General features: G+C 40.6%; 1 long non-coding RNA gene across 1 annotated transcript in view; it reads left to right on the top strand.

Annotated features, from left to right (window-relative positions):
* The first annotated feature begins 7,660 nt into the window (after positions 1–7,660).
* Positions 7,661–10,000, top strand: part of LOC118156730 — a 23,786-nt gene continuing 21,446 nt past the window's right edge. The window contains exon 1 of the long non-coding RNA XR_004746408.1: positions 7,661–8,234. This is a non-coding gene — a long non-coding RNA (uncharacterized LOC118156730). The remainder of the gene's footprint in view (positions 8,235–10,000) is intronic.

Below are 10,000 nucleotides of genomic sequence, written 5' to 3'. Positions count from 1 at the left end.
GCTTTCCATATATTCCACTAATCTATTTGTATCGGCTTAACAGAGATACTGAGATGGTTTGAACTAATGACCAGAAAGGGAAAATAAGGCATTCTTTGTCGTCTGGTTGCATTTACAGGAGACAGGTGCTGCTCACTGGCAGCGGTGCCTGAAGTGTGAGTTTGATAGCACTAGTGCTCTGTGCTTTGTAGAGCAGTGCTCACCATGCCTATGTCTGTCCTAAGGTGTGAAAGCTCCAAGTACTTAAGTAACAGAGGGCAGTACTGAATCCTGTGCCTGCAGATGGCAGCATTTTTTTTTTTTTTTTTTTTGTTAACTTCTCTGGGCTGAAATTTGATATCGTTTGATAGCTTTGTCTAATTGCTTCTTCCTCAATTAGAGACTATCAGAAATGACAAAAAAATGTTTTTATTATTATTATTAAAAAAAAAAAATAATTCTTGTAGCCAAGTCAGTGGTTTAACTGAGCTTAGAAAAAGTCCAAACCTTTGGCCATTAGTATTTGGGGATCTTATTAATTTTTACAAATATCTTAAGGGTGGGAGACAGAGGGATTTGGACAATCTCTTTTCAGTGGTTTGTGGGGATAGGAGAAGGGGCAATGGCCACAAAATGGATCACAGGAAGTTCCACACCAACATGAAAAAGAACTTCTTCATGATGAGGGTGGTGGAGCACTGGAACAGGCTGCCCAGGGAGGCTGTGCAGTCTCCTTCTCTGGAGATATTCAAGGCCCATCTGGACACCTACCTGGGCAACCTGCTCTAGGGAACCTGCTTTGGCAGGGAGGTTGGACCTGATGATCTCTTGAGGTCCCTTCCAACCCTTAAAATTCTGTGATTCTGTGATTCTGTGACACGAATAGAGGCCTTAAATTTTCCTTTCAGCTTTGTAGGTAGATTCATATTTCTACAAAAGGCATGCAAGAATGTGACCTGAGCACACAACCTGGAGTACTTTTCATAATGAATCAAGCCTTGATTTCAGTAACTGTTTTTTATATATTATGATATCATACTGAGTTGGTAGGTTGTGGAAATATGGAGTGCAGCTGTTCAGGATAATTACAGGGCAAATAATTTCCCTCTCTGTATTGTTAGTTGGAAATCCTTTTACTCACTGTAGCTGCTTATGTGTAATTTCTTATGACTTTCTTGTTAGCAGTGCATGCTAGCAGCCCAGAAGGCCAACTGCATTCTGGGCTGCAACAAAAGAGGAGTGGCCAACTGGTCAAGGGAGGTGGTTGTCCCCCTCTACTCTGCCCTTGTGAGTCCCTGCCTGGAGTTCTGGACCTAGATTTGGGGCCCCCAGCACAAGTATGATGTGGACCTGTTAGAGCAAGTCCAGAGGAGGGCTGTGAAGATGATCAGTGAGCTGGAGCACCTGTCTTATGAAAAAAAGGCTGAGAGAGTTGGGCATGTTCAGCCTGGAGAAGAGAAGGCTCCAGGGAGACCTCATTGTGACCTTTCAATACCTAAAGGGGTAGAAAGATAGAGAAGGACTCTTTACTTGGGTACGTAATCATAAGACAAGGGGAATGGTCTTAAACTAAAAGAGGATAAATTTAGACTAGACGTTAGGAGGAAGGGCACTGTAAAGGCAGCGAGGCACTGGAACAAGTTGCCCAAAGAAGTTTTGGATGCCCCATCCCTGGAGGTATTCAAGTCTAGTTTAGATGGGGCCTTGGCCAACCTAGTTTAGCGGGTGGCATCACTGCCTATAGCAGGGGGGTTAGAGTTAGATGATCTTTAAGATCCTTTCCAACCCAAACCGTTCTATGATTCTATGATCCAATAACTTGTGACCAAAACCAAGAATCTTAGGGATGTTAATCACCATTTAGCAAACTTTTGGATCTGTTTCTGGTTTATTTTTGTTTGGTACCATGAATCCAACTCATGTGGTGATGTGCAACATCCTTTTCTTCAATTAAAAAAAAAAAAAAAAATCATTTCATAGTTATGCAGTAGCTATTCCTTTCCTCTTTCCTTTCTGTGGCTTCAAATGCAACCAAAGAACTTGCACTCTTGAATTACCTCCAGGGTCAAATGCATAATGTAACAGCTTACCTCCTGTTTGATTTCCAAACCCTGACCCTCTGGGGGTATATCTTTATTGTTTCATTGTTGCCTTGTAGCTCTACAGGGTAACAGATCAATTCATCCTTCAAAGCATCCTATCACCTGTCGATATGAAATTCTAGCAATTACTAAAGTGGGTTGGCTACAAAGCATCTGAAAAACATTCCCTATTGATTGGTTTATTGCTCCAGAGTATGATGAACTTGTTTAAGAAAAATTGATCTGGCAAATTGATTTTTTTTTTTTTTTTTTTTAATCAAGGAATCATATGAATGTAATTTAAGTAACAATATTTTTGCCCTGAAGAATGTATAATATATAAGTGGGTTAAGTGTATATAAGTGTATAATATATAAGTGGGCACATAAATTTTTTTTATTTTTTTATTTTTTATTTTTAAGGAGGGGATTTATATGGAAGAATTTGGAATCATTCCTCTAAGATTTATGGGTTGCTTTGCAAGTTCTTCCAAAAACCTTTTTATTGTTGAATGTTTTTTTGTTTGTTTGATTGCTTTCACTTTTTTTTTTTTTTTTTTTTTCATTTAGCAAGCGTGTATTAAAAAGTAAAGTTCCAATATTTAAAAAATGAATGCATTTTCCTAGATAACCTAGGTCATGGGGATATGAGCTGCATCCTTCCTTGTTGTACCAATAGTCTGAGATGAGATATGATTTTTAAAAACCATTTGCTTGTAATGCAGATGTTAAAGATGATTAATTGGTTAACTTAGCAAGTTATAATTTCAGCTCTGCTGCTATGTCTGTACTCTTGCTTCTTTCTTTTTATTATGGTAGAAGCTAAATGCTCCTGGTGCAGCCCACATTGCGATCCTTTGCATGGCAGTGCTGTTGAGGTTATTGTTCACACTTAGGGCATGCAGATGATCAGAGACTCTTAGAAATCAGTTTCTCACAACTGCAGATTTCCACTGTGGACTTAAAAATTGTGCAAGAGTGATATAGATAAAAACTCATAAATTTTGTTCCTATTCAGAAAAAAAAAAAAAAAAAAATTAGGAATTTTCCACAGAACTTCTGGATTCTATAAACCAATCCTACAAAGTGGATGCTCAGGGTCACCTTAGCTTCACACACAAAACCTAGCCCTAGAACAGTGTATCATGCGAAGGGCTTTCAAATATGCCAGAATTTGCTAAGAACTTGAGAATTTGTGGGCATTTTTGTTCCTGCTACATCAATTTCTGTCTTCAGTCCTCATTTGTTTCAGCACTTTTCACTTCTGATGTTAAGATTCTGCTAAGACTTCCCCAAGAATGACTGCAATCTTGTAGGAATATCCAAAATTGCTGTGGAAAATCTCTTTCCAAGTACTAATATTTTTGCTTAAAAATATTGTATTCAATATATTACATATATTGAATATTGAGTATCCATGAATATTTGTCCAAAGATGAGCTGGCGCAGAAGACCAGCCTGGCTGAACAGAGAGTTGTGGCTCGAGTTTAGGAGAAAAAAGAGGGTTTATAATCTTTCGAAAAGAGGGCGGGCCACTCAGGGGGACTATAAAAATGTTGCAAGGTGGTGCAGGCACAAAATTAGAAAGGCCAAAGCTCATCTGGAGCTCAATCTGGCTACTGCTGTTAAAGACAACAAAAATGTTTTTATAAATACAAAAAAAGATAGTACAAAAAGGAGGACTAGGGAGAATCTCCATCCTTTACTGGATATGGGGGGAAACTTAGTAACCAGAGATGAGGAAAAATCTGAGGCGCTTAACGCCTTCTTTGCCTCAGTCTTTAACAGCAAAACCAGTTGTTCTCTGGATGCCCAGTACCCTGAGCTGGTGGAAGGGGATGGGGAGCAGAATGTGGCCCCCACAGTCCACAAGGAAATGGTTGGTGACCTGCTACAGCATCTGGATGTATGCAAGTCAATGGGGCTGGATGGGATCCACCTGAGGGTATTGATAGAACTGGTGAAAGAGCTGGCCAAGCCGCTTTCCATCATTTATTGGCAGTCCTGGCTATCGGGGGAGGTCCCACTCGAATGGCGGCTAGCAAACGTGACGCCCATCTACAAGAAGGGCCGGAGGGTAGACCCGGGGAACTATAGGCCTGGTAGTTTAACATCAGTGCCAAGGAAGCTCCTGGAGCAGATTATCTTGGGTGTCATCATGCGGCAGTTGCAGGGCAAGCAGACGATCAGGCCTAGTCAGCATGGGTTTATGAAGGGCAGGTCCTGCCTGACGAACCTGATCTCCTTCCATGACAAGGTGACATGCTTAGTGGATGAGGGACAGGCTGTGGACGTGGTCTACCTTGTCTTCAGTAAGGCATTTGACACCGTTCCCCACAGCATTCTCCTCATGAAACTGGCTGCTCATGGCTTGGACTGGCATACACTTTGTTGGGTTAAGAGCTGGCTGGATGGCCGGGCCCAGAGAGTTGTGGTGAATGAAGTCAAATCCAGTTGGAGGCCAGTCACTAGTGGAGTCCCCCTGGGGCCAGTCCTCTTTAACATCTTCATCGATGATCTGGACGAGAGGATCGAGTGCACCCTCAGCAAGTTTGCAGACAACACCAAGTTAGGTGCATGTGTCGATCTGCTTGAGGGTAGGAAGGTTCTGCAGGAAGATCTGGATAGGCTGGACTGATGGGCCGAGGCCAACAGTATGAAGTTCAACAAGGCCAAGTGCCGGGTCCTGCACCTGGAGCACAACAACCCCAAGGAGTGCTACAGGCTGTGAGATGAGTGGCTGGAAAGCTGCCTGTCAGAGAAGGACCTGGGAGTAGTGGTTGACAGTCGGCTGAATATGAGCCAGCAGTGTGCTCAGGTAGCCAAGAAGGCCAGCAGCTTCCTGGCTTGCATAAGAAACAGCATGGCCAGCAGGTCCACGGAAGTGATTGACCCTCCGTACTTGGTTCTGGAGAGGTCGCACCTCGAGTACTGTGTTCAGTTTTGGGCCCCTCACTACAAGAAGGACATGGAGGTGCTTGAGCGAGTCCAGAGAAGGGCAACGAAGCTGGTGAAGGGCCTGGAGAACAAGTCTTATGAGGAGCGGCTGAGGGAGTTGGGACTGTTTAGCCTGGAGAAAAGGAGGCTCAGGGGTGACCTTATTGCGCTCTACAGGTACCTGAAAGGAGGCTGTAGCGAGGTGGGGGTTGGTCTATTCTCCCACGTGCCTGGTGACAGGACGAGGGGGAATGGGATTAAGTTGCACCAGGGGAGGTTTAGGTTGGATATTAGGAAGAACTTCTTTTCTGAACGGGTTGTTAGTCTCTGGAACAGGCTGCCCAGGGAAGTGGTTGAATCACCATCCCTGGAGGTCTTTAAAAGACGTTTAGATGTAGAGCTTAGGGATATGGTTTAGTGGAGGACTTGTTAGTGTTAGGTCAGAGGTTGGACTCAGTGATCTTGGAGGTCTCTTCCAACCTAGACTATTCTGTGATTCTGTGATATTGAAATAGAGTAGATAAGAAAATTGTACCAGAATACATACAACTGACAACTTCAAGTTGTCAGTTTGTTATTAAAACAGAGGCCTTCTTTTTCAAGTATTTCCCAGATAGCATGTGGGCTCTTTTCAATGCAAGGCTCTGCTTTCAGCAAAATTGTTAATTATAGATCATAATAAGCTGTTAGGAGCAAAACACACACATAATTTGAAAGTGAAATGAGGCACAGTACATAGAGAAAGCAATTGTTTATTTAAGAGGTGATTAGCAGCAGCAAAACAAGCAAGCTGATACTTGAACCTGAAATAAATTATACTCCTTTGGAATTGTTAAACTATTTGCTTATTTGTGCATTGCAACCTAATGCAAAGGTAAATGCATAATGATGTGAGTTTTTTTCTCCTATGTTCTGAGAAGGTCGGTAGATATACACTGTGTCTGAACTACCATTGTATTAAAAGAAAAGTTCATCAAAAGGGGAAAAAAAGAGAAGTGCCTCAGTTTCAAAGAGGAAAGCAACTGAGGTTTAAATTGTTCTATACTATGGTAGACTATAAGCCTTTAAAAAGAATTGTAATAATTGAATGAACAAAACAGTTTGCCTTGGGTAATTATGCTTTTCGGTTTCTTTCACTTTAAAGTTTATTTCCTTAGATGTTATGTAGCATGCTTGTTTGCCATGTCAGAGTGTTAAACTCAGTGCAAAACACTGTGATTTTCTGCAAGGATAAATGAGCCCAGAAACATTCTGAGTTCAGATCAAGCTGAATGCCATGATGGTAATCCAATCTAATTTTACATTTAAATCAGTGTTTAACTGGGTGTTTAATCTGGCTCTCATGGGACTCCAGTTGCATTTGAAATGCAAAACTTTGCTTATACACCATTGGGATAGTTATTTTATAAAGTCATAGGACAGGTAGACATTAAGTACACATATAGAGAGACACAAATCAGAGCTATATGAATGATTTGGTAAAATAACTCAGACTGATACATTCTGATACTCCTCTTTACAAAAAGTAAAGTACACTCAATTCTTAAATTTTTTGAATGCAATGAAATTTTTTGAATGCAATATGATTGTAACAAAATTACGTGTGAAAATGCCACTGAATCCTTAAAATAAAAAAGAAACCATAAAAAGACACTGTGGAAAATAACCTTTACATGACCTTAATTCTTCCCTAATAGCAGGTTTATTCTTCATGATGGCTACCTACTCCTTTCCTGCATGTCGTTCTGTCTTTCAGCATCTTTGCAGGCACATATTACCCGGGGATTTTCTTTTTTTTTTTCTCTAAATTTTGAATAAGTGAAAGCAATACCCGCACTCCCCAACCCCTTCCCCCCGTCCCCACCTCTCCCCTTCCCCTCCCTTGTCTGCACAACAATACTTTAGTTTTAAAAGGAAGGTGCCGGCATTGAGTATCCGCTCATCAAGTATTCTACAAAAATGACTGTAACCTGAAACACTTTTACAAAAAAGCTACATCTTTGTTGTCTTAGGGAGGCCAGTTTTATAAACATGCTATGCCTCATCCTGGGGTGTTAGCAGCTTGGTGATATTCCTCTTTATATTGTAAAAACAGAGTGAGCTTAAGCTGTTCATAAATCCTACCTGACTCCTGTAAATTTTTTGTTTGGCCCTCAGGTGGTACTAAAAAGGGAAAATATAGTGTATTGTGGTGAACTGCATTAGCCAGATAGAGAAAAGCAAAGAAAGCATGTATCAGCTGACAGCAAGAAAATTACTGACAGTGTATACCTCAGAGGAAGGTAAAAAGGAACTGGGAAATAAGTTACTATATGAGCAGTAGACATGTATGTCAATTTAACTTTTTTTAAGAAGATATGTTTACCAGTATTGATCAGGATTACACGTTTGTACTGGGAAAAAGCTAAGGAAGATTAAAAAAATAACAATAATTTGTCATGAAAATGTGGTGCTGAAAATATTCTCCATGAGTTGAGTAAATAAACCCTAGTTGTAGAATGCTAACTGATAAAGGTGATGGAATTAGTTGAATAGGTCACTGAAAAACCTAAAATAACATAAGTTGGAAGCTGGGAAATATTCTATATATGTGCATATGTATGTTTATTTTACCTGCTAGTTCAATGAGTATCACGTTAACTAAATTTTTCTTTATGGGTCTAAGATCCAAAATCTGTGCAGATACAGAATTTTGGTTAAAAAAGTACTTACCCAGAATAAACAAAGTCTTGCTGCAGAATCTCACTGTATAGATTGTAAGGATCTAGTTATTTAAGAATTTGCTTTCAGAATCACAAAATTGTGAATAATCAGTTGAATCTGGGCAGATACTTCTTTTGAAGCCAAGCCCCATTGATGCAAAAAATATTTGGAACTGATATCTTTCAGGGTTTAAGGGTGTCTGCTGACTGAAGAGTATTATTATTATAGAAATATAATGGTTGTTCTCTGTTGTAATAGCCATTCATTACATTGTTTCAATAATTCCCAATTTTATTATAGAGTATCAGAACATTAACACTTATCTCACTTTGTCTTTGCTGTAATAAGCCTGGAATTAGAGCAAGTCTTAAATTGTTCTTATGCTTTGTTTTTATTTCAGTTCTGTGATCTGTTGTGCATCTTGCCACTAATTTGGATTAAAAAAAAAAAAAAAAAAAAAAAAAAGCAAGGGAAGCATCTTACACAGTGAGAGAATCCATTCTTGATGAGACCCTGTTTCAGTCAAAATCTGAAGGTAACTGCAATATCTGCACAGATGAGAGCTGAGCAATATCTGATCTAGACAGGCTGAATAGCTGGGCAATCACCAACTTTATTAACTTTAACAAGAGCGAGTGCCGGGTCCTGCACCTTGGAAGGGGCAGCCCTGACTATATGTACAGACTAGGCAATGAGATGCTGGACAGCAGCCCCACAGAGAAGGTTCTGTGGGTTGTGGTTGGTAGGAAGCTGAATAGGAGCCAGCAGCGTGCCCTGGCAGCCAGGAGGACCAACCTTATCCTGGGGTGCATCAAGCACGGCATTGCAGGTTGGTCAAGGGAAGTGATTTTCCCACTCTAATCTGCGCTGTGCAGCCTCACCTCGAGTACTGTGTGCAGTTCTGGGCACCACAGTATAACAAGGATGTGAAACTATTAGAGAGTATCCAGAGGAGGGCCATAAAGATGGTGAAGGCCCTAGAGGGGAAGACATATAAGGAGTGGCTGAGGTGACTTGGCTTCTTCAGCCTGGAAAAGAGGGTGCTGAGGGGAGACCTCATTGTGGCCTACAGCTTCCTCATGAGGGGGAGTGGAGGGGCAGGTGCTGATCTATACTCTTTAGTGACCAGTGACAGGACCCAGAGAATGGAGTCAATCTGCAACAGGGGAGGTTCAGGTTGTATATAATGAAGAGGTTCTTCACCGAGAGGGTGGTTGTGCACTGGAACAGGCTTCCTAGGGATGTAGCATGGCACAAAGCCTGTCAGAGTTTAAGAAGAGTTTGGACTGTGCTCTTAGTCATTTGGTCTGAATTTTTGGGAAGACCTGTGTGGAGCCAGGAGTTGGACTCAACGATCTTTGTGGTTCCCTTCCAAATTGGGATATTCTATGATTTTTTGATCCTATGATCTCATGTTGGTCCTTGGAAAATTTCCAGTTTAATTTAGATATCTTCATTGAAATTTGAATAAAATTTGTACTGATAGGTGTTGTTATGCTTCCTTAACAGTATTAGAAATTGGAGAAATGCTTTCTAATAGTTTTAAATGTGGCATATATCAATTGGAACTACAGGCAAGCAACTGCAGGCCTTTTAGATACTTATTATATTTAAGGTATTCTGATGTTTTCTGTTTATCTCTTCTGTCTGTTTCCTTTCCTCCCTTGCTCTTAACAAGTTCCTTAATATTCAGCTTTCAGGGACTTCTAGGATTCACCTGAGACAATAAAATCATTATAACAGACCTACCAAAGTATCCTCTGGTTTCTGACTAATTATCTCCTTACTTCTGTTCCTGATAAACAATGTATGTCTGTCCAAATTCCCTGTCTCTGTGGCTGTCTCTCTCCCCCAAGACAGTTGTATAAAGACATAACAACTCATCTTCATTAGAACTCTGACAAATAATGCAATTAATTGTGTGAGGAAGTGAAACACAGTCCTTGAGCAGAACTGTCATTAAAGTATGTCCCAACATGTGCTGAATGCTCTACTAAATGATTCACAGGACTGTATTTTCACATGAAGTTGAGGGTCTGGTGAAGACACAGAGGGATCTGGTTGTTTTATGCATACAGTTTCCGGTGTTGGTTTTGAGGAGAGGGAAATTTCACTACTAAAGAAAATAAGGAGATTAAAGCCTACATTAAATTATGATGATTATTATTTTAACCTTACACTTTTTATTATCCTTATCCTTATCCTTCCTTCCTTCCTTCCTTCCTTCCTTCCCTCCTTCCTTCCTTCCTCTCGTTCTCTCTCGTTCTCTCTCTCGTTCTCTCTCTCGTTCTCTCTCTCGTT

Source organism: Oxyura jamaicensis, chromosome Z (genome assembly GCF_011077185.1).
Source record: "Oxyura jamaicensis isolate SHBP4307 breed ruddy duck chromosome Z, BPBGC_Ojam_1.0, whole genome shotgun sequence".
Taxonomy (NCBI): Eukaryota; Metazoa; Chordata; class Aves; order Anseriformes; family Anatidae; genus Oxyura; species Oxyura jamaicensis.
Note: the sequence above shows the minus strand (reverse complement) of the source record. Positions and strands in the feature narration are given on the sequence as shown.